Source organism: Ischnura elegans, chromosome 1, assembly GCF_921293095.1.
Source record: "Ischnura elegans chromosome 1, ioIscEleg1.1, whole genome shotgun sequence".
NCBI classification, from domain to species: domain Eukaryota; kingdom Metazoa; phylum Arthropoda; class Insecta; order Odonata; family Coenagrionidae; genus Ischnura; species Ischnura elegans.
The window spans coordinates 126,912,527-126,936,132 of record NC_060246.1 but is presented as its reverse complement, the minus strand read 5'-3'; the positions used below and the strand labels follow the sequence as shown (position 1 = coordinate 126,936,132).

Below are 23,606 nucleotides of genomic sequence, written 5' to 3'. Positions count from 1 at the left end.
TCACTCCACGAAATTATTATAGCATATGAATAAAAATTTCATTTATCTTCGTGAAAATGTCTGCAGAATGTTTATATTAGAGATCGTAGGTTAAAGATTTATAAAAGATTACTTTAGACATTTCACGCTATGGTGATTCGTTGATTTTTTTGGCATGCTGTAGCAATTTAAGAATCACCACATATATTGAAACGTACTTATGAACGTATTGAAAAAATATTCAGTGGATAATATAGGTACTCATCCTCAAAGCCAATGATAGGATAAATAATTATTTCTTATCATGGTATCATTGTAATAACCTGGCTAACTAAACACTGGAGCTTTGCCCACAAATAACAAGAAAAATTAAAATTTCCTACCCATTCCAAAACACGGAGTAAGATTTAGATTTTACTTCCATTCTGAGTGACAAGTAACAAATATAATAGCTTTGAACTAATGTATTGAAAAAAAAAAACAATTTCTTTGCCGATAAAATTTTCTGCAGCTGTTAAATGTTTCCATACAAATGAAATAAATACACTAATTTCCTTAAATCTGCCTAATTATATTTTCTGGTTAAGTTTAGGAATATCTACCTATATGAAACCAAGCCTTGGAAACTGTACCTTTCACTAATAATGGGCAGCAGCTTTCATAGTGATAATTATATGTTTTGAGCGAAATTTTTACATTTTCAATTTCTTCTTGGAGTTTAGGAACTGGTTTTATCCATGAGATATCCTCAATATCTCAAAGAGGAAATGTGTACCTTGTCGGCAGCTGAGACCGACATTGTCTACGAAAACGTATTTTGCGCTGAACTCAATATTTTTTACTAGGATTTACTGCAGATATTCCTCAGGCACGGATTTTGCCCGTCAGTCGCGCTGTCACACTCCATTTCGCCTCCATTCCATAGAACACCTCCTCCCTCTCCCCGTCCTATACAAAGACACACACAAGCCGTGTTTATCCTCATTCTCTTCCATATCTCATTCCGTGGATTCCTGTGTCCCCCAACATCACGTACAAAGCCTTATCTCCACAAACACCCTTGCCACCTCGCATTCGCCGCACAAAATTCTTCTCGATTCCCTTTTCCAGCCCTTCGACTCGGTGCGATGTCCGCGACAATCCCAGGGTGCAAAAGGGTCCATCTCATCCTTCGTCCATCTCCGCCTCCCGCCATCCTTCCTCAAAGACCGATCTTCAGCGGGAAACCCACTCGCATCACGGGCCCCGCCCTTTTTCAAATGTGTCACAAAGGTCCCTGGCTGTGTACATACCAGCTCGAGCTCCACCCATATAAAAGGAAGGCTGTGTATCTCGGTACAACATGCGACTTATAGGTGCCTCAAGGCGGTGAAAAAATTCCTTATCAACGTGTCAAAGAAAAACATATTTATTTCTCTGACACCGCTGGGCATGGACGAATAAACTGAGGTTACTTGCCTGCTCTCTATTAATGTACTCCACCGGAGAGGATGTGATTTACGAAATTGGCCCGAATATATATAACAGATTTTACCGGAGTGCCAGCGAGAACATGGAGTTAGGTCGGCATAAGATCTCTTAAAAAAATTAAGAGGAATGCTCGGGGTCTTCATCAGCGGCTACATCGAAAACGATAAATCAAAGTTGAAGGATTGATGTGTGAAACATTAACCTCTTTCAATCTCACGGTCGAACGGAAATTTAACCCCTCCCACCTCTTTTGCTCTGAGCCATTCGCTAGCCGTAAACATACTGAATGGTCGCATTTATACTGGATGAATATAATAGAGCCCCTTGTTCGCCCTCGACCTCCCGGTAGGAGAGAAGGGAAACCTCGCCGTCTGAAAGTTTCGCGTCTGTCAGCAAGCCATCCTGTCTGCTCAATTCCCCCTGAAGATCTATTCTTAATGCTCATCTCCTTTTCCTTTGGAACAAATACCAGAGGCAGAGCAGCATCTTGTCGACATGGGCACAAGCAACCCTTTCATGGATTCGTGGAGCGCGCATTGGCGGTTGAAGACAACCGAGAAGATGGCCACGGACGCAGGGTGGGGGTCGAATAAATATTGTGCATCTCCGCCCCGGAATATTTTCAAAAAAAAAGGGTGGAGTAAAAAAATGGGATGGGGACCACCAACGCCCCAATTTCTTTTCTTCCTCCCTGTAAGCGAATGGAAAGTGGGTAGGGAAAGAATGAAATGTGCGATGGAGGAATTGGGGATTAAGGGAGCGAATTGGAACTCGGGACCCCGTTCCCCCAACCTCCTCCCTTGCGGTCGTAGATGAGGACGGAAAAGATGAGACAGGAGAAAAAAATTGGATATCGGGATTGGCCGAGAGGGAGGGAGGAACACACGGCTGGCAGGATAAAGGGTTCCTCTCGGAGAGGGAGGTGGGCGGAAGGAAGCGAAGCGGGTTGCATCGGGTGGAGGGTAAGGAGAATTTAAAGGAGCTTGGGGGGGAACTCGCGAGGAAGTTTTTGATGGGAAATTTTTCTACGGTCGGGACGTGAGAAGAAATGGAGTCGAGAGGGAGGGTGGAAAAGGCGTGACGGGAATATGTTGCACGCGCCTTATAACTTGCCTTCTCTCTTCCACCAATCCCCAAGGGAAAAAAAATACTTTTTCTCTTTCCAACTCCCCATCTCTTCTAGGTTCCCACCGGAAAGCGTCTCATAGGAACCCAAACCCAGGGAAAAATACGCGGATATTTCATCCGCATCTTCAACCAGCTCCAACTCTTCAAAAGGCCTCCCCCGACCCCTGGTACACCAATTTTGCCCCGCCAGTATTCCCGTATGTCCCCAGGGCACCGCCCTTTTTACATGCCGTAGATGTCGGGGTCTTGGGAGAGCTTATGAAAGAGTGGAAGCAGAGAAGATGAGATATAACCGCGAACTAAAAATTAAGAGGGGGAAAGAAAGGCGGTGGGGTTCAGAACAAGTTGGAGCAATTTGGGTGGACGAGAGGAGAAATGGGAGGTATTTTCGGGAGGACCCACGGAGAGAGAAGTTTGGTAAGGAGAAGTTGGGGCCAGTTGGGATCTGAGCAAAGGGAGGCGAGGGAAAACTGGGGTCTGGTCTGAAATAACGAGAGGAGGAAAGAATGGGTTTATGAGGGGCTGGAAGAAAAGGATTTAAGGGAGGGAGAGAGAGACATGCTTGCAAGAGGAATAAGAAGTTCCTAGGAACAAGTTGGCATTCCACTTAAGTAAGCGAACCCTTGATTGGCCTCGTTTCACACAGGTTCAGGATCTCCCCAGTGGCGGAAATTTTTCCAAGGCGTAAAAACTCTGGTGCATGCAACCCTTTTTCTGGAGTTGGGATATAATTATTCTTCTTTGTTTTCCTGAGTCATTAATTATTCATCTGCTCGCTTATTGAGCCCGAGGGACATATGGTCTATCAAAACATAAGAAACACGATGAAAATATGGCAAGAGCGAGTTTTTCCCTTCTCCCTCCTTTAATTACTCCACCAATTGGCACTTCGCATCGCCCCAAGTAATTTGTAAAACTATTAAGCTTTTAAGTAAAATTCACCATTCATAGCAGTTTTTCGTAAATGAACTAAGATAGTGAAGTAAAGTTTTTCTCATTTAGGCTTGAAATGGGTTGAGGGTGTTGAAAAGTGTAATTTCTTGGCACAGCAGACTAAATTTACTATTGAAAAATTTTCGATTTTTTTACCTAGTCTATTTCACTTAAGTCTGATATGAATCGTGAAGTTTACTTTAAAGCTTCATTAAGAAATAAATCATACTTTTATTTAATTAAGGATTTTTCCCTCTACTTCCATGAACACCCTGTCACACACCAAGAACCAAAACAAGGCCTATTTGTGCTATACATGAATTTATGAATATATATTAAGGCATATTTTCTCACGAATTATATTAGCAATTGATTAACAGTGCCTCAATAATACGTTCGTACTAATATAAATACTGTAATTTATGCTTTACTCAAAATTCCTTGGATATGCGTGTATTGGATAAAGCCTCCATTATTCATGAAAAGGCATGAATTCGTTTTTCCGCATTCACACCAAGGCTCAGTGGGTTTAAAATCATGGAATCACAATGTGTAATGCTTTACCTCTTTATTTCTCATAAATTCTAATACTTAAATGTGGTAATGAACGTCCTTTGTAAAACATAAATTATTAATTAAAAACCTCGCAGCTCGGAAGCAATATATTTCACTCATTGCTTCAAAATTTCAAAAGCATAACAGCATTAAAAGAGCATTTTTCAAAAGGAGTAATATTTCACATACTTGTGACTAAAGCAGAATTTTCTCCTCCTGTAAGACTCCAGCTTTCAACATTTATAATTTTAGGAGACGCTTTTTTTCGCCTGAAATTTTGTTTGCTAAACCACTATTTTCAAAAAATCAAGTGTTTTTTTTAGCTTAAGTACTCTAAAGATTTAAATGCAGAAATCACTCTTTATCGTTAACAATGAAAAACGTTATCTTCTTTCGAGTTTTATAAAAGTTCTTCCTCAGTTATAATTAACCTAATTTGCTTCTAATTTTGATACGAGTGTACTATAAATCTCATATTAACCGTGGACTGGGAAAAGTAGTCCCCAAGGGAACATGGCCTGCCCCCAAGTTGTCGGACGAACTACAGCTCATCCTGACAAGACTAAAGACGTAATACTTCAGATGGAGCATACATTGGGAAACTCATCCACTTCTCCTGCAGCCGGGTAGCAGTTACCGCGTTCCAAGTCCCCCTCTCTTTTTCTCTCTCTCTCTCTCTAGCAAAAAGGAGGAAACTCCTCACGCTCACCATCACTTTCTTCCCCAACTTCTTAGTGCTGGGAGAGTGGTGGGTGGATCTCGCTCTGCCAACTAGGCACAGATGCGAGGAAAGCGACGAGGTGGGAGAGGATGTTACAGAGGATGAGCACGGGAGAAAATGGTCCGTGGAATTAAAAGAAGGCTTAAAGGAAGGAAGGGAGAGAAAAGGGGGAGGGGTAGACTGGGAGTAACTGCAGGGAAGGCGGGAAGCAGGTGAGACGTTTCCCTGAGGGAATGGGAGGAGGGCCTTGCGAATAAGACTCTACTTTGGGACGGGAAGGGGATAATGAGAAAGAATACACTTATGGGGGCTGGGATGGAAAGAGTGGAATGGGAGTGGTAACTGGGATGTTTTTGGAGGGGGGAGGCGTGGGCAATGGAGCCCCAGGAAGTAATTACATCAGTTCTGTGGGGATGAAGAAAAACTTTGCACGAAGCTACTGGGAAGCTATAGTGATATACTTTTCGGAGGCGAGAGGGGATTTAATGATTCCCCCGAGGAGACGGCCGCCTTCTTCCATATTCTTTCCCCACTCTCCACAGCACACGAGACCTACCAGAGGTATTTTTGGGAGTCTCTCATCTTGAAATGATGGCGCCACGCGTTAATTCAAAGGTTTTGATATTGCAGGTGTAAAGGTGCCGTAGCGTGGTGTACGTCCAACCAAGTGCAATTCCCATGGTTGGATGGCAAACCATCGTCTATTTCCAGATTGTTGTTAATGTAGGTGACCGATGGAAATTATATACTATCATGCAAGTGGCGAATATATGCTCAGAATATTATTCCTCGCCATAAACGCTTTTTAACCAAGACCAATTTTAAACATAAATCGTTTTCTCGGGCATGACTTCATGCAGTCGAATTAGCATAATGAAATGTAAAAAACATTATAATTCACATATAGTTAATACTTTACGTCGTATATTTCGATGTGGCACGTCATCATCTAATCACGGATGCCATGTGATGACGTGCAACTTCAAAACCTAGGTCGTACAGTATTGTGGAATTATACAGTTCATTACATTTCATTATGCTAACTTTATAGCGTGCTTATTACATTTAAACTATTCACGTACCTAGATTTTTAATGCATTGCTTCTAGAATAGGCATTTATTAGCAATTTAGTGTTTCTGAGCCTTAGCTATATATTTGTAGACACTACGTAATGAAGCCTCACTGTTAAGCTGAAGAAAAATAAACTTTTAGACAAAGAATTCAGAAATTTATTTTCAAATTTACCACTTTATATTGGACTAACTACGTTTTCATGCTAAATGGAATTCTAATGCATCATTTCAACCATATTTTTTAAATATTAAGTAGTTCAACGTATTATTTTCGGCATTTGTAAAAGAATATTACGATTCAAAGTTTCTTATCGTACTATGTGTTTAACTTGCAGAAATAAAACTGGCATACATTGTGTGAAATATTAACTTTTTTTGATCAGTTTTTACGGGGATGAAATGATTTATGTACCTTCGCTTCTTCATAATAGCCAGGCAGAACTCTAGCAAAAGCAGCAGTTCTAATTTTACAATACGTTTTATCATTTCAATTTCAAAGTAGTATATGCGTAGTCTTATGAAATGATTCTCGAGAAAAGGTAATGAATAATTCCATTATTTTGCCGAATTGATACCGTGGCTAGTTATTAATTACACATGCGCTGAATAGAAATTCCAACATAAGAAAACTTTGCGATGATATGAAAGCAGCTCTAATTCTACAATAACTTATGTTATTTCAATACTGCGTAGTGTTTGCGCCGTCTTTTGAAATGATTCTTGAGGAAAAATAATGAATATCTCCAAAAGTTTGCTAAAAGAATACTGAGGCAAGTTGATCACTTCAGTTGTGAGGCATAGAAAAATCAATATGAAAAAAATACAGTTTCCAATAAAGTAAAAGACATATAGACATTAGGATTACGCCCAGTAATGCTAATAGAAACATTTTTCGGGACAACTAAAACCGTTTTCCTGTATTTTGAGCCGTTCAGCGGGATGACCTCAGTAAGATTCTTTCGGGTGAAGAGATAAGACGCTTGGACAGCTTATAATCATCATAGCCGATGGCTAGACGGAGGACACGAGGGTTGGGCGGAGAAGACCGTGGAGAGAGGCCATGGTGGGCGAAGACGGCGGGTGGTGGGAGGGAGACATCTCCGAGACAATTCAGTTGAGCGCCGGTGACAAGGAGGGCAGGAATAACAACGCTAAGGCTGGCATGCGGTGGTAAGAGGGGAAGGGGAGAGAGATAGTGGAGGTAGGAAAGACTGGAAGAAATGGAATTGGGGTAATTAGGAAGGAGCCGTGAGTGTTCCCCTGGGAAGGATTACTTCCTCCGTGCGCAGCGGCGTCGCCAAGGATCTTCTGAGGGTCGTTTGTTCCACGACTCCGGGAAGAGTTTATGTGGCATGGCGAGGCCTAATGCTCAAGGGCACGCCAACTCACGACCTGGACACAGCGGCTAGGGAAGCGGCGGGGGAGTTGCGGGAGGCATCTCAAAACTTCTAATAGAAGTTTTATCAGTTTGCACGTCTAACTAATTCCGCACTCGTAAGCTTAATTAAAAAATTTCCCCGACTTCAACCCACTTTGTTGCCATTCATTTATTTTTTAAATTTGCATATCAGATCACGATATGCCACTTTCCGTTTTGCCATTGAAGATCCTCACTACAGTTGACTCAATCCCTTGATCTTTTATTCCTCTGGTCAAAACCGATTAGGAGACACCTAAACAGAATACTAATATGGCTACTTTGCAGTTGACTGGGAAACGATATCCGTTTAACTAAGAATGGCGCTATGATATTAAAATTGAAATAAATAGAATGTTGGAGGGTAATATCATTTACGAAAGCTAAAATTAAAATAACGCAGTAACTGACCAAATTAAGTTCCACTAATTACAATCGGGGTCGTAGTTGTAAGATGACATTTTTATAATAATAAGGAATTCCATATCCTCTATTTAAATTATTTAATCGAATGCATCAATCAGAGAATTTAGTATGCCTATCATCAGAGTGGTCTCAACTCATGTATTCAATCAAGTATTAGTCATGGAATTCAATGTTCTTTGGATTCATATTGCGAGCTCAGGAGGAGGGAAACATAACTAAAAAAAACTAGTTATAAAATCATAATGATGACGCATATTCATAAAACTGAAATGGATTTTAATTTAGAAGGAATTTGGAACTCAAAAAAAAGTGTACTCTAGATTCTCTCTCAATCACATTTTGAACTCAACCAATTACTTTTCCATAAAACCAAAGAGCATGCATAAACTTGAACGAGGAAAAAACCCCAGCAAAAATAAAAAGATTTCAGGAAAAGTCTTTTGTTTCATATATTTATACATTTGATGTGTACCATATTTATCTCAGTCAATCCGCATTTTATCTCAGTCAATCCTCCTATCTCTGGATTTTTCCATCTACCATAGTAGCGTTGTCCGCGTCCATTTTCTTCTATGTGTTCCTATCCCATTCTTTCCTATCCTTTGAATTTGTTTGCATGTATACCGTATAAGGTACATGTAAACATATGAATAAAATATTCAGCTTTTTTGAGGTAACTAACAAGAAAGTCAAATGGAACAGTTCTACTTTATACTCCACAGCCATATTACGAAAGTATTTGGAGAGAAGAGGACATTTTTCATTTCGCGTAGGCAGTGAGACAGTGAGGAAGCAGCAGACATAAGTCTTACGGAAAGGAAGACAAGTTTGTATAGATAATGAATTGGCCGTTTGGCAGAGGAGGTCGAGGATGAATGGGAGGATGTATGTAACAAGACGCAGGGGGGCGAATAGAGAGGGGGAGGAGGAGGGTTTGGATGCATTTCGTCGCGAGTAGGAAGTTTCCACGTCCAGTAAAAGGATATTAGAGCGACGTGGTCGTTTAAAGATGGCGGTCACAGTCCAAGTCGGGTTTTAAGTCCCCCAGGGGCGAGAGGGCACGCTGATGGCGGGGGTAGGAATGAGGGGGCTGAAAGAGAGATAAGTTTGCCCGTCGCCTGACCACCCTTGAGCGAAGTGGATGCCCTGCGCTGCATTTAAACAAGATGCCGCACGAATGCAATGACTCGCGTCCACTGTCTGATTATCCTCTCGCGTGATGACCAAAGCCCATGCATGAGTATGTGCAATAGCGTGAAGGTTGCGCTGGGAAAGGTCCGGCAAATACGACGTGAGACTAAGAAAACAAAACCTCAGCTTACCCATTGATAATGAACTAGATGGAGGAAAGAGAGGAGGGACATTTTGGTTGTCACCCCAACTTTTCTCTAGTTTTTTTCTGGCCTCCCCTGGCTTCCCTTAACTCAGGAAAAATACCTTTCTCTACCTTCTTTCCCCAAAAAAAATGGGAGTTGGAAGAGAATGAGCGTTAGCGCGAAGAAAATAAAGCGCTGGTAAGGAAAATGTTCGAAAATTACTGTAGGGAACTAAGGAAAGAGAGTACACACACTCTCGTGGACAAGAAACTTGACGGTAGGAGATGTTTTGGATGACCATCTAAGATTTTTCTCTCCTCTCCCTGTCTCCTCTTCCTGTACCTAAGGAAGAAGTACAGCTCGACCTCCCTTCTTTCTTTCTCTTCTTCTCCGAATCCCTCCGTCTTTCCCTTCGCTCCCTTCCAAACCTTCTGTACTCTGGAGAGAGAGAGAGAGAGAAAGATGGGAGAGTAGAATGGGGAAGTAGAGCGAGTAGTTTTTGGGAGGGGAGTGCAGGACCAGCATGACATCCTCCCTCTCCCCCCTTCCCCATCGCATCTGCGTCAGAGGGAGACGACGACTGCCCAACCTGCCCCCAACCGCCGCCATTCCCCGCGCCGCTCTCCTCCCGACTTCCTCCTCCGAAAGAACAGCATTCCCTCCAAACGACAAACTTCCCCCCGACCCCCCAAAAAACACCAACTACTCCGCCTCCCCCCCCTGTCCTACTGCCTCCGCGACCACTCCCCCCTCTCGCCGGCTCCCCTCTCAGTCTGGATGTGGTCGATACCGGGGACTTGTCGACTTTTTGGACTCTCTCGCTCTTGAGAGAGAGAGAGAGTTTACCATGTTTTATTTTTTTATCCGGATCCTCCTCCCCGCCGCATCCCTCCTCCTCACCGTGGTATCTTGAAGGAATAACGGCCTCGGGATCATCGCCGGGGTGGCAATGAGAGAGCATCGTCAATCAATCCGTCGGTTCGCGATGAGATAAACGTCGAGTGCGGGAGATATTTCGGACGCTCCTTTTTTTTTCCTTCTTTCTTCATCTCGGCTGAACTCTGGTCTCGCCAACGGTATCATGGGAGAGCGGCGCACTGTAGCGAACGGCCTAAAATGGCCGCCGCCGTCTCGCGCACGCACGCTAAGACGCTTGAGCTGGAGGTCGCAACAGGGGAACAGGGCTCGCAGCATCGACGGATGAAAGATAAGGAAGTAGCTGTATTTAGAATTGATGATACCTCTATCTTACTCTTGGATAATGCATGACAGCTTTTGCATGTCGAATGTTTCCTGCCGGACGAGGACGCGTTCCAATTATTGGACTCCAGCACCAAGGCTGATGTAAAGTTTTTTTTTTTAGCCAAGCCGGAGATGATGGTGACATATTGGTATTATGTTATTCTGCCATAAAATGCCATTCCACTTTCAATTGACTTCCGTGACCGATAATCAATTAGCATGCAAGAATTCCGTTCTGATAGACTTTACGCTACTCTTTCTAATCTGCTTTCATCACTTGCTATCGGCGAGATTAATATCACATTGCATAAGTAGAGGAAGTTTAGTGTTCATTTACATGACAGTCAAAATTAAACTAAATTGAGCCGGAAAATGTATATTATAAGGTGAACATGAAGTGATAAACAGCTCAATTGGCATCCCTCTATTTTTGTCTTTATTCCTTATGTTAGAATATCTGTGCTAGTAATTATGAGCAAGTAACAGGTAATAAGTGATAGGTTTGCAATGAAACTGAAGATCATACATTTCATAAGCCGCCTAGCCAAGCGATTTTACAAAACCTATCATTGACTGTGCTATGTACTGCTTCACTAATATTCTGTTTAACATATTGTTTAACGGGATTATGTCACTATGGATGATTTTAAGATAATTTAGCCTAATCGAGGGATTACCTCTCACTGATGAGTCATAAAAATGTGTTAGATTTTCCAACTAAATATTTTTCATACCATATTAGTCCAAAACTGATGCTTCAATGAAAATAACTAACAAATGGAGTAATTAAGGTTAATCAATAACTTTAAACCTCCATGTTTATTTACGCCTATTATCTGCATCTTACAATCACAAATGTAACCGTAAATACATGAACTATATCATTCGCATTGGCGAGTGATGAATATATTTTCAGCAGATAGCATGTCTTAATTTATGGCAGCTTTGTGAGGCTTATAATTTCCTCATGCTGTGAAAAAGGTCATTTGTATTGGTGGCTCAAAATATGGCGATTAAGAGGTAAAACTTGCTACTTACTGGGTTAAAAGTAATGTAGCTGCTTTGAATTGAGTTGGTTCCTCTTTTCAAGAGTTAAAAAATAATAATATTAAGTGGAATAACTCAAGTAAGTGTAAAATGTTTAACTGAATTCACTATTTCCAGCGATATTTGCTAAACCCTGATCTCAAATAATACTCATAACCTGACGCTTCATGATATCTACTATTATGGAAAGCAAGATCAAAGGTTTTACAACACCTAGGGAATCTTCATTACCTTAGATCAGCGGTTCCCAAAGTGGGGGTCGTAGGCCGTTCGGAAAGGGGTCGCGAGATACTAATAATATGGTGAACAATGTACTTAAACTTGGACGACCATTTTTAGGGGGTCGCGGCTAAAAAGAATGAGCTAAAATGGGTCGCGGAAAGAAAAAGTTTGGGAACCGCTGCCTTAGATAAAAGGGGAATGAGGATAGAATTCTAAGAAACGAAACGTCTTTTATTTTAATTACGTAATGTAAAAATTATCCCCCAATGTTAAGGATATCCCTTGAAATATTATATTTTATTGATGTAACTTTTTTAAATTCTTAAAACCTTTGGAAGTACACAACTATACCAGAAATCAAATCAGAGTTCATTTTTAAATTGACAACTTTCCGCAAGAACTTTGTTGCACTTTTGGATTCCACAGCAACATTTTATCTGCTGCCATGTCTAAAAATTCTAGTAACATTTCTTAGTTTGTTATGGGTGCATTGAAAGATATAATTGACAAAAAATTAATTACCTCAATAGGAACCTACACTGTGATAATATTCTGCAGAAGAAATCTACCGTATGTCAAAATAGAATGCTATTTTCGACCCGCTCACGCTATTGTAAAGGGATTTTTATGTATCAGACAAATAATTCAGGATGTTTTATCATGAGGTTGGGAGCTATGTATCACATATTTGCTCAAGAGCAAAACCATGTTTGAGTTCTGGAGGAAAAATACTTCGAGAAACGTGAAGAATGAATGCAAAAAGGAGCTTAGCATGCAAAGCACTCATTGAAACTTGAAAAAAAATCAAAATCATTGCTGCATCAGGGAGGGGAAACAACAAATTCCTTTCCAGGGACTCGTGATATCTGTTTGCTGAAATCTTTAACTCACTCCATAAAAATAATTTTGGAGGAAAAGTAGGGAGGCTCCACGTCGGGGGCAGCAGATGTTTCTTTCGAGTCGTGTTTTTGTTTTTGGAATAAATCTGATTTTTAGAGGGGAAAAAATCCAAATGCTCTTCTGCACCTTTCACCGAAGTGGAACGAAGAAATGGTCGGGGAGAAACACTCTTGAAGTATAAAGGGGAATACATGAGTCTCAAAGAAGTTGGTCCAAGTATGGAGAGCGTTGCAATACCTTCCTTTCACGCATACCACTATAAATGTATCATTTATTTTCTTAGAACGAGAGGCGGAAGCAAATAATTCGATGCATGGTCGGGGGGAAGGAAAGAAAATATATAGGAGCCAATTTGTTGGCGGATGGGAAAAATTGAGGCAAGAAAAGAATAGAAATACGTGGACTGGTATTTGTGATTATATAGGACGGCGAGGGGGAGAGGTGGGTGCAGGGGAAAAAACACGGCGAGGAGGAAATGGTGGTTTCGTCGGAAGACCACGAAACGACTTCGTGTATCGAAAGGGGTGGAGGGCTGTCTGCAAACTCCATCACCATGCAAATAAGCAGGGCCGGAGCGGAGGAGGCAGGAGATAGAAAATGAGAAGGAAACACGAAATGACAGCCTCCGGGAGGGGAATACAAATGCCAAAGGGGTACCTGCGGCAGTGGAAGTTGGGGGGGGGGAGGGGAAACTCACATAATCCCCCATCTGCTCAGAACCTCCCCAAAAAACACCACCTTTGCCTCCCGCTCCTTTTCTTTATTCAACAATCCCTAAGTTCACAGGCAAGATAGCAGAGAGAGAATATTGACAATTTTTTTTTCTCTCCCTTCCCGCTGCATGCCTTACAAGGAGTATTCAGGTTTGCATCGGAAACGTTGACGAGGGACGAAGAGAGCCCGGCGAGAAATGGAGGAAGAGGCTGGCAGGGAAGGGTGGAAGAGCGGATGGAGGAGGACTGCAGCGGACGGATAAAATATGAACGTCTTCTTCGCCCGCAGTCTTCCCTCGGTGCAACGACCAGGAATGGACTCCGAGGGAGGGAGATTATAAGGTAATAGGAGGAGGGGATTAAATAAGACGAGCTCATACCCGGCAGAGGATTTCAACTTTGGAGCAAGGTACACCGAACCCCTTTCATTCGTAATGCTATTTTATTGCTTGCAAGAGCATTCCGGCTCAGATTTATGATATTTCCCCGGTAATATTTCAAGGATTATGTTTCTAATTTTGGAGGGAGAATGAATAAGAGCTCACCACTCCTTCTAGGAATTATTTATGAAAATTTTCCAGCAAAGAATTAGGTAGGTTTTTCAGCACGAACTTGCTCTAATATGTACTTTAATGTCTCAGAAGGCATAAATAAATATTCATAAAGGATACAAAGGTAAATATCTTCGTTTTTGTCATTTTTATCTTGGTACTTTATCAACGTTCCGTCAACTTTCTTGCAGTGATTATATTAAATTATTTTTCAAACGAAAAGGTATCAAAGTAAAAAAATGTATATACTCGCTTAGCAGATCCACCAACTAAACTATCATCCATTACTCCTTAAAGTTAAACTTATACATATAAGTGACTTCAATTCTTATCGGTCGAATAAACAGCATTCAGTCAAAAGTAAAAATTATTCATCTCTGGAGAAAAGAAAAAATTAATAAAAGCAAGGAAATAGTATATATGTGCTCATTCTATTAGATATTGGTCTTTTGCATCTCAATGTTAATTATTAAATATATACGATGTAAACGAATGAAAAATAGTCTACCTTAAAATTGAGGCATTTAGAAGATCCACAAATTTAGAAGTAGGTACTTATATATTTTTTAATGCAGAATAGAATGAACTTAATCTCCTTATAAAACTGCATTTTTTCATCTATTTTAAATACAAGTACCGGAATCGGAATCCATTGTTCATTGTTAATTTAGTTTTAAAAAAAGAAATATTATTCAACAATAATATGAAAAGATAAACTCAATGAAATGGAGTGGAATTGAATTTATAAGAAGGCAAATGGTTACTAATGCAAAGTAATGTTTTTAAGTTCCTATGCATACCTGAGTTCAAAAAGTAGTAAAAACCATGAATTGAAGCAATAAACCCTCTTCATAAGTAATTTCAAATAACCATATCGCGTCAAAATAATGGATAACTAATGTTTTAAATGATGTATACAGCACCTCTATTATTTTCTCTGCCATTACTAAACTTCCAAAAAGACATGGTTCGATTACTATTCCCCTTTTTTTAAGAAAATGGGGGCAAAACTTAGGATTTGAATTCCATTTCACAAAAAGAAAGGCTAGACACTTTGTCTAGTATTTAGGCTAATTTTACGAACTAATATTAATTTCAGTATTGCAACCACTTAGCCTTTTATATTTTTTATAAGGTTTTAGTGAAGGTAAGGATGGGGAACTAAATCCTAAAAGTCTGGCGATGAATCGCATGCTATTTCATGTAAGATAAAAGACTATGCAATACATAAGAATACCTAATTGATGAGAAATTGTATTACTATACGCGAAACGTAAAAGACGATCAAACACTGTCCATATTTTCAAGAGATAAGAAGTGGGTAGGATTCCTTGTGTATTCAAAGCTTTTCGCAGAGCAGTGTCGTCAATCGCACGGAAAGCAACATTTGCTCCGATTCAAGGAGTAATTTGTATGCAACGCAGCCTTAAGGCTATCTACTTTATGATAATTGGACGCTGAGGTGAAATGTTGGTTTCATGTTAAAAGCGGGCAAAATGAGATTGGTGAAAAATTTAAAGATGAGACCCTTTTTAAAAGTCAGAAGAACACGAGTACGTGAGAGTATTTTATACTTTAGGGAGGGCAAAGGCAATATTTTTTTGGAAAACCAAGGAGTTGGATAAAAGTATACTGAGGCATGGGGGCATTTCCTTTTGACGGAGAGCATGAAAGCGGAGGTGGAATGGACGAGAGGTGACAACGATGGGAAGTAATGAGAGGACGAGGGAGAAGACGGCAGAATACTTGGGAAAGAGCGAGAATCAGCGTTCATACTACAAGTGGGATGAAGCAAGTTGATGAAAGATCCGGGGGGCGGGAAGAGGTGCTTTCTGTTTACTATGGAAATGTGAAATTGAGAGGATGAAATGGAGAAGTCATGAAGGAGATTTGGAGTGAGATTTCCACAAGGGAGGGAGATAAACGCATTGACGATGATATTGATGACGGAGAGGGGTAAATATGGATATAAGCAGCGAAGAGGAGGAGATATGAATAGGCCTCTTTGGGGAGTTGGGAAAGAGACGTTCAAGGATATGCTAGGGATATATCATAAGAATCCGAACGCATGGAGAGACGTGATTATAGATGATGAAGTACACAAGATACAGGCACCGGATGGCACTTGAGGGAATGAAGAACTTACGCCTCAGAGTAAGACTCCCCTATTCCCACTGTCAAGATACGAGAGAGGAGTTTGAAGGAAAAATCCTATCATCCACACTCGCCTCTCTCGAGCCGTGCTCCTTCAAAACCTCCTCCGATCACCGGGAGAAAAATAGGCAGGGCCCCCCCCGGGAAGCTCCTTTTCTGAAAGGGGACGCTCTTGTTCGGGGGCAGCGGAGAGCACATATGCCCCCACGACAGGTAGCCGCCCGGCGTGGGAATTTACAACTCCCACCCACCGCCCCCACCCGCCCTCTTACGCGAGTAAAAGGGTTGGGGTTAAGGCTTTCAAGGGGTGCAGGGAAGGTAAAGGGGTTGAAACGAGCCCTGGCGAGGTGAGGCAAAGAATGCTCTTCCGATGAAAGAGTGGTTGAAGGACGTCGGGGAGATATGCGGGTGGAGTGATGTGGGGAGGGAGGTATTCCCAGCCTTGGACGCTGAGTGGTCGGAATGGAGAACCTCCGCATTGCACGGCCGAAGAGATAACAGACGTTTCCACATGTTTTGAGGCAAAGACGAAGTGAAGGAAGGAAAAATTTCAAAAATGTGCCTCGAGATAAAAGTGAAAATCCCGCACGAATGGATAGTTAACTGCAAGTTCAAAAGGGGGGGGGGGAGGATTTCGCTGCACTCAGTTGTTGGCGAGATGAAAAAAAACCGTATTTTTTTCTCTCTGGCTGCGGCGCTGAAAATGTCGAGGCGGCGAAGATGCAAGAAGTGGATGAATATTTTCAGGTGGGAGTCAGAGGAGTGAAATGAAAGCTCCTTGGATTCGATGGCGTAGGTGAGGGTAGGACGGAATAAAAATGGGGTGGGAGCGAAGGTTTTCGGAGATGAGGGCGTGCGTGATGGGCACGGAGACTCGAGTCTCAAGGAGTTACCGTCCAATATGGGCGAGAGAGCGGCAGCGGCAGAGAATGTAGGTACATGGGAGGTGGGTGGATGGAGTGGCGGCGTCTCGAGGAAACACCGAAGTTTTTGAAACTCTTCCCCCATCTCTTGTCTTTCGCGGCGTATATGGGAAGATGGCTTTCCCGGTAAGTGGAGCCTAGGGAAGTGCTGATGGCATTAGACGCGAGAGTGGAGAGGTATCGCGGAAGGTGGGAAAGTATGGAGGCCAGGCCAAAAATTGGCTTTTTCAAGATATGGGATCAAATCTACTCGAACGTGGGGCACGGTGAAAATTCCAGTTCTCACATAAAATTGGTCAGTACCAAAGACCACATGAGAGCGTGGGGAATGCTAATGCAAAGGAATAAATTTAAAACTGCAAGACACAAAACCGTGTGACGGGTGATTTTGGTGTTTGAAACCCGGATGTTGGATTCCAGTCAAGCAAATGAGCTTTTTGGTCATTAATGATATAGCTCGAGTATTGAGAATTTTCAGTGTGAAAATCTCGCTGGTCATAAGACAGATTAATGGTTTACTATGCATGACATTTAATAGTTCAACACAGATATTAAGAATTTCTTATTTCTTAATTTCTCAAGAAATTAAACAGGAAAAATCTGAAAATGGGAAAACTAAATGATATTTACGAAACTAGTTTATGCTACTTTAATTTAGTTATCTATTTTTTTAAACTACCAACCCATCACGTGTTTTTTATCACATTGATTTATGAGCACCATGCTCCACCATGAAAACAGAAAATCTAATTCCTCAACGTATCAAAAATGTAAAGGAGAAGAAAATGTGTCGCAATAATTCTGCCCCTTAAGCAAAATAAAATAACATCTTTAACATCAGGGATGACAGTTTCAAATGGAGCAAAAGTCTTGAAAGTATCACAGTCAGTCTTTATACTGTTATTACTGCAATAAACATGTTTTATATAGAGCTATAAACAAAGAAAAAAACAGACCGTGCAAAGCGGAAACATTCATTTGAGAGATGGAAAAAAATCTAATTTATCCCACTCCAGTAAGATAACAGAAGGCATAAAAAGCAAAATATGGGATTGTAAGTGCTACATAGTTTGAATATACACCGTAACATATCGAGTTGACGTTGCCCAATGGTAAGAAAAAATGTAGCTCAGCAATCAATGCTTGACGTGAGAATTACCATACTGCTACGTCGGTGCAGGGACTTCAATATCCCACTCAATGCCACTGAATCACCGAATGTATACTTAAACTAATGGTTATTTTAATTTGGCCGATTCGATATTATCGAAAAAGAATTCAAATTCTGTCATGACCGGAATTAAACCTTCACTAGGGGGGTAAATATATGCTTTACTTATTATAGATTCATTTTCCAGTGCTTGATTCAGGGGGTTGGATTGAATCCTATATTCAATGCGCACTCAACGCAAAGAAAAATGCATAATGTGAAAATGGGAAAGCTTGCAAGGCTCATAGGATTAAAATCCATGAACTAGTTTTCACCTTTATTATGTCAAGGAGCCTAAAATTGACTCGTATTTCATGGATTTAGCAAAATTGCAATTCGTAGATCACATAATGAGGTTATACTTATCGGAAAAATTAAATAAGCTTTAACATATTCCTGATCGGCTTTTTAACTTCAACTTGTTGAATGTAAGGTATTTCATATTTTACTACCGGAATAGTTATTGGGAATAAATAATAGAATGTTCGGTTTCTTTCTCATTCAACAAATTATTGCCCCGTTAAATATTTTATATAGAATGTTCTCGAGTAATTTTAAATCAAGCATAAAAAATGCTTGTGCCTATAAAGCGTGTTCTTTTTGTGGCTGTACCTTAACCGTTTGGTTAGGACATATCCATCACATAAGGAGCAGTGCCTATTTATAAAACATGTCTCAGCGTTGTACTCGACCTCTTAAATATGAAAATGTTAATTTGCGTGCTCCTTGCCTTTTCACAGAAGCTGACACCTGGAATTCATTGCACACTTCATCACGGCGATTCAACTAGGGCACTCCAACTGACCACCTCATAGCGTGGAGGCGGCAGAGCTTAAATCAACCTCCCATCCCACTTTCATCCAACCTCCCTCGCCCCCAACCTACCCCCACACACCACCCCCCTCCCCCTTATGTTCGCCGCAAAGAGCATTTCCCCGTACTCTCTCCCCAAGACGCAGATGGAGCCGAAGGCAAACAGTGGGACCCCGCCCGCAAACAGGTCGGTCGGGTGCCCCGCAAATCCCCTTCGGCCCTCCTCCGCTTCCTATCCTCCATTTTCTTTCCTCTTCTCGCCCACGCTCTTCTTTCTTCCTTTTTCTTCTGCCTTTTCGCCAACCCACTCTCTTTCTCAATCATCCCCTTCATGCATATACGCACACAGGCGTTCTCCCTAAGGAAAAGCCTACGTGAACGGAATACACGAACGTGGAGGAATGCAATTTCCTTGCATATCTCTCGGATGGGACTTTTCCGAAGGGGGAGAAGAAGAATAAGGGAATCGAAATAAGAGCGTTCGCTATTTTTCACGGCTTGTTATGAAATTCCATCGCCCTTGAATGCCGAAGCGGAATTGGATTCGGTTGGTGCTAATCGAAAACGTGACTTTGCACCCTTTTTTACGGGGAAAATCTTGTTGGTTTGTCTATGTGGCATGATGGGAAAGGATTATAGGAATGAGTCAGAGGGTGAGCCTAATCATATCCCTTTAACTGGTGATGGCTCCATATCATTATTAGACATTTCTAAGTTCTGGTCTTAAACTATCACGAAGAAAGAGTGACATTCTCCAAGCAGAATATGGTAGAAATGGATTATCTGAAAATGAATACAGTAAAAACAATCGTATGCAAGAGTAAATAGAGTGAGTGATATTGGGCAAATAATTAGAAGCTCCCACGTAAAATGAGATATCATATTATTGTGGCAATTAAAATAGTCTTTCAATTTTGAAACTGTAATTTTCTATTAAAATGAACGAAATATTTCTTAAGAAAATACACGTGCTGAGACGTAGTTTTTGTGTAATGAAATTACTGGATGACTCGGGACACTTCCAACTTTTCCTCTTTAAATAAATCTTTCATCAATTAATAAAAATTTAAGCACACATTGGAAAACTGCTGGCATGCCTAGCAAAAAATTATCTCCAGAAATTTTGCTCAATTCCATTATCGGGATAAGTATTTAAGTAGTGTCAGCAACTTTTTTTGCGCGGCTCATTTCATGGAGCATCCAATATCAACATGTCCTTTGCTGTGGCATCGGAGATTTATAGCTTAAAATTTACAGCTTAGCTTGCTTTGCGTCAAACAATCCTACAAAGACAATAAGGCATTAGCGATGACGTATTCCCATGACCTTTTATGATTCATTTAGCTGATGACCATTGTTGTAAGATATCAGTTTTATTACAAGTAACATAACCATTAACGTTAGCTGAATGAGGGAGGGTGGTCTAGTAAAAAAGTATTCATCGTTTTCATGAAAATTTTAAAAGATACTCTTGGAATCAAATGTATCTCATAAAAATATGCTTTTCGTGCTATATTTCCTGAAAATTGCATCAGAAAACCCGGATTTGGTAGCCAACCAAGTCATTGGTAAACTCCACAGTGCGTTTAAAGAGCTTCACCGCAGCAAAATGAAATTAATATTTCCAAAAATATTTGCTTAACTTGTGCCTAAAACATGCTAACAAGTTCATTCGTTTTAAGTGGAATAATTCTATCTATATTAAAGCTATGAAATGTTTTATGAAGCAGTGCGTTAAAGTTCTATGTAAATGAAGTGAGATTTTTTGAGGAATATAAATGGGCTTTCTAGAAAAAGAGTTACAAAAATGTTTCACTTAGTATTCCTATGTTGACGGATTTATAGATGGAATATTCCATTTAAACCGCTCAATTTTATCTGCAGAATCACCGTATTTAAACATGGTAGAACGGAGTCACTTCATATCTTCCGTATTAACAGATCGTTTTAGGAACAATAGCAAGCAGACGGAGGGAAATAGCCAACAAAATCGTGACAGCTAATGGACCCTGGAAAACTCCATGCTCTATGCATTTATGGACCGCATTAAGAACTCTAAACAACTTGCCACATGAACTCACTTCTTCTTACTAGCTCACTCATATACTAACCCATCTCTTTCTCTCTATCTCTTAGCCACAACCCTTTACGTCCATCTTTTACCACGCGTCTTTCTCAAAACCTCTCTCAACTCTCTCCTACCCTTGATATTCCCGCACTCCCATTACGTCCCCCCACACCACTGCCTCATTTATCCAGCGATGTTTGTTTGCGAGGAGTGCCGAAACGGGGAGGAACCAAACTCATCGGCCTGGGCAGCGCGCATAGGCAAACAGGAGGAGCCGAACATGGAGTGCAGATGTGGCTGGAAGGAGTGCCCTCGTGAGCTACAATGTGCTTGTGTACGAGTCCTTATGCATGCCCCAGAATAAATATATGTGGAAGCATGTAGTAAATACATGTATGGAATGCCGTGGGAGGGAATGAAAGGAAAGCGTGTCGTGAAAACACGGCTCGAAATGGAAATTCTGATGTCATGTTTACTCTATTGGGGGCGCTTGCCTCGGCGCACGTTGATGGACTAATATTGTGGACTCAAAAAATATGGAACGGGTGTTCCTCGCGCGTGTTTTGATGGCATTCTCGGAAATGTATTTGGTTTTGGACATTCTGGGTTTTTTCAAGCAAAATCCTCCTCTGATTCCTGCATGGCCGCATAAAATGCGTTGAATTATTTTTCTTCTACAGATAATCTTGCAATAAACACATGCATTTTACACAGATTGCATTTTGGTTATTTAGCAAGGTATTTTCAAAATAAAAACCTGGAGTATCTAAAAAGATTTTATTTAATCTAGTGATTTTACTCTTTGAGGAAAGGGTTTTTGAACATACCGTTTAGCACCAGTTTATTGTTTAAGGACAGTTTTACACTTTTTCTTATTTTAAAACCTGCTGATACAAATCAATGAACGGGATTTTCAATAAAGTATAAATAAGGAAAAAACAAATGTACTTAGATCAAATAACAGATAAATTATGAAAACTTCTATAATTCTTATCATTTGTATACCACCATTGAAATGAATGAAATTGAGAACATCTGGCACTGATATTTTCTTGAACATATTTAACGCACGGATATTGCGCCGAAATTCATGAATTCCATTCTATTATCTTGAAGTTTTATGCTTGTCTTACTAATAGTTTTTAAATATGGTAGATATATTCAAATTTACGAATACATTTGAAAATATTTCCTTGAGTATTACACTCTGTTTCGACGAATGCATACAATGTTGATCATAATTCAACTTATGCCAAAACTAAATATTTCCATGAAAAACAACTGTTACGCCCTCGAAGTTTAATTATAAAACTTCTCGAAACTTTCGTTTGGGGCTTTCTACCTTGTACACAATGCCATCCGGAGTTTTAAATACGCAATGTAAACAAAATGCGAAAAAATATTTCCATTGAACCAACCAAATATTTCTATCATTTATTCGAATTAGTAAAGTGCTTACTATTTCTAACTCCAGCAGCAATTAATTATATAAGAGGTTAATGCGATTATGAGTGTTTAGCGACGGCCAACATTCACTTCCGTTTGGTACACCGCGGTAGTAATATTGTTACAAAGATATTTGAAGTTTTTGAAGAAGAAGAAGTAGTTTCGAGTTTTTAGTAGTAGTAGAGTTTCGTTCATTTAATTTGATAGATCCGGACGTCCGAAAAATGTATCACTGACGGTGGAAGCATGCGTATGTTACCCATTCAATGTTACTCAAGGTGTAAATACGAATATTGACTTCTTGTCCGGAAAAGGGAATAATGATTTAGGGCTAGGAATAATTAAAATTTTCACCGAAAATGGAACCTACTTTTTTTATAAATTAAACATCGATTTGAATGGCAAATAGAGAAAACCAGCCAATTCAAACACAAAAAACCCATGGAAAGCAATGTTACATGGAAATGATATTATGGAATTGATTCGGTTATGAGATAATTACAAAAATTATGCAAAAAGGCGAAGAAACAGTTCGCGGAAGAGGAAAAAACATAAACCTTCGACAAAGGCTTTGACATTTCCTCCCGTCTGCCATAGGTGCTGGCAGATGCGAAGGAGGGATCAGAATGAGAGACCCAAGATGGAAGGTGAGTGCGGTCTCCCCTCGGTTCTCGCACACGTTCATTCGATCCAGGTTTGCGCGCATGCGCAAACGACGCAACGGAAAGTATCCGAGGGTGAGGTTCCGCGGAGAGTGGATCGGAGGGGTGGTTCTTCTCCCCTTTCCCCTTCAGCTTACCCCTCCTCCCTCGCCCCCCGCACCCTGCAATCGGAATTCTTGCTGCCTTGTGTAACGCAGGCGGCGGCGGCTACGAAGCCTTTCTCGCCCTCCGCGACCCCTTCCTTCGGTCCCCGGAAGCCAGAAACGCCCCAAACCCCGCTCGAAGGCAGCTACGACGACGCCACGACGGGCAGCGCTCCACACGGCAAAACCCGGAATGTGAAACTCAAGAAATGCAAAAGCTCACAATAGATGGACGTAACAGTCCTCTTTGGAGGGTGCTTCAAAACCGCAAGGCAGCAGCTCCACGCGGAAAAATGACTTGTGGATCAATCATTTTCTTCTTGGAACCTCAAACAACTGGCGCCTGATAACCCTTTCGACTCAATGTGACGGGCTTGAAAGATTAATTTTAAAGGAATTAATTTCTTTAGTAAATACATGCGTATTTTCGACTTAAAATATTCCTAACATTCACAACTAATTAGTTATCATTAAATATAATAATTTCAATAGA

General features: G+C 40.8%; 1 long non-coding RNA gene across 1 annotated transcript; it reads left to right on the top strand.

The window, feature by feature from the left end:
- Window positions 1–13,096: 13,096 nt before the first annotated feature.
- LOC124169504 lies at window positions 13,097–21,575 on the top strand. Its single transcript, XR_006867143.1, has 2 exons — window positions 13,097–13,485; window positions 18,722–21,575. It is a non-coding gene; the product is annotated as an uncharacterized LOC124169504 (long non-coding RNA).
- Window positions 21,576–23,606: the final 2,031 nt, after the last annotated feature.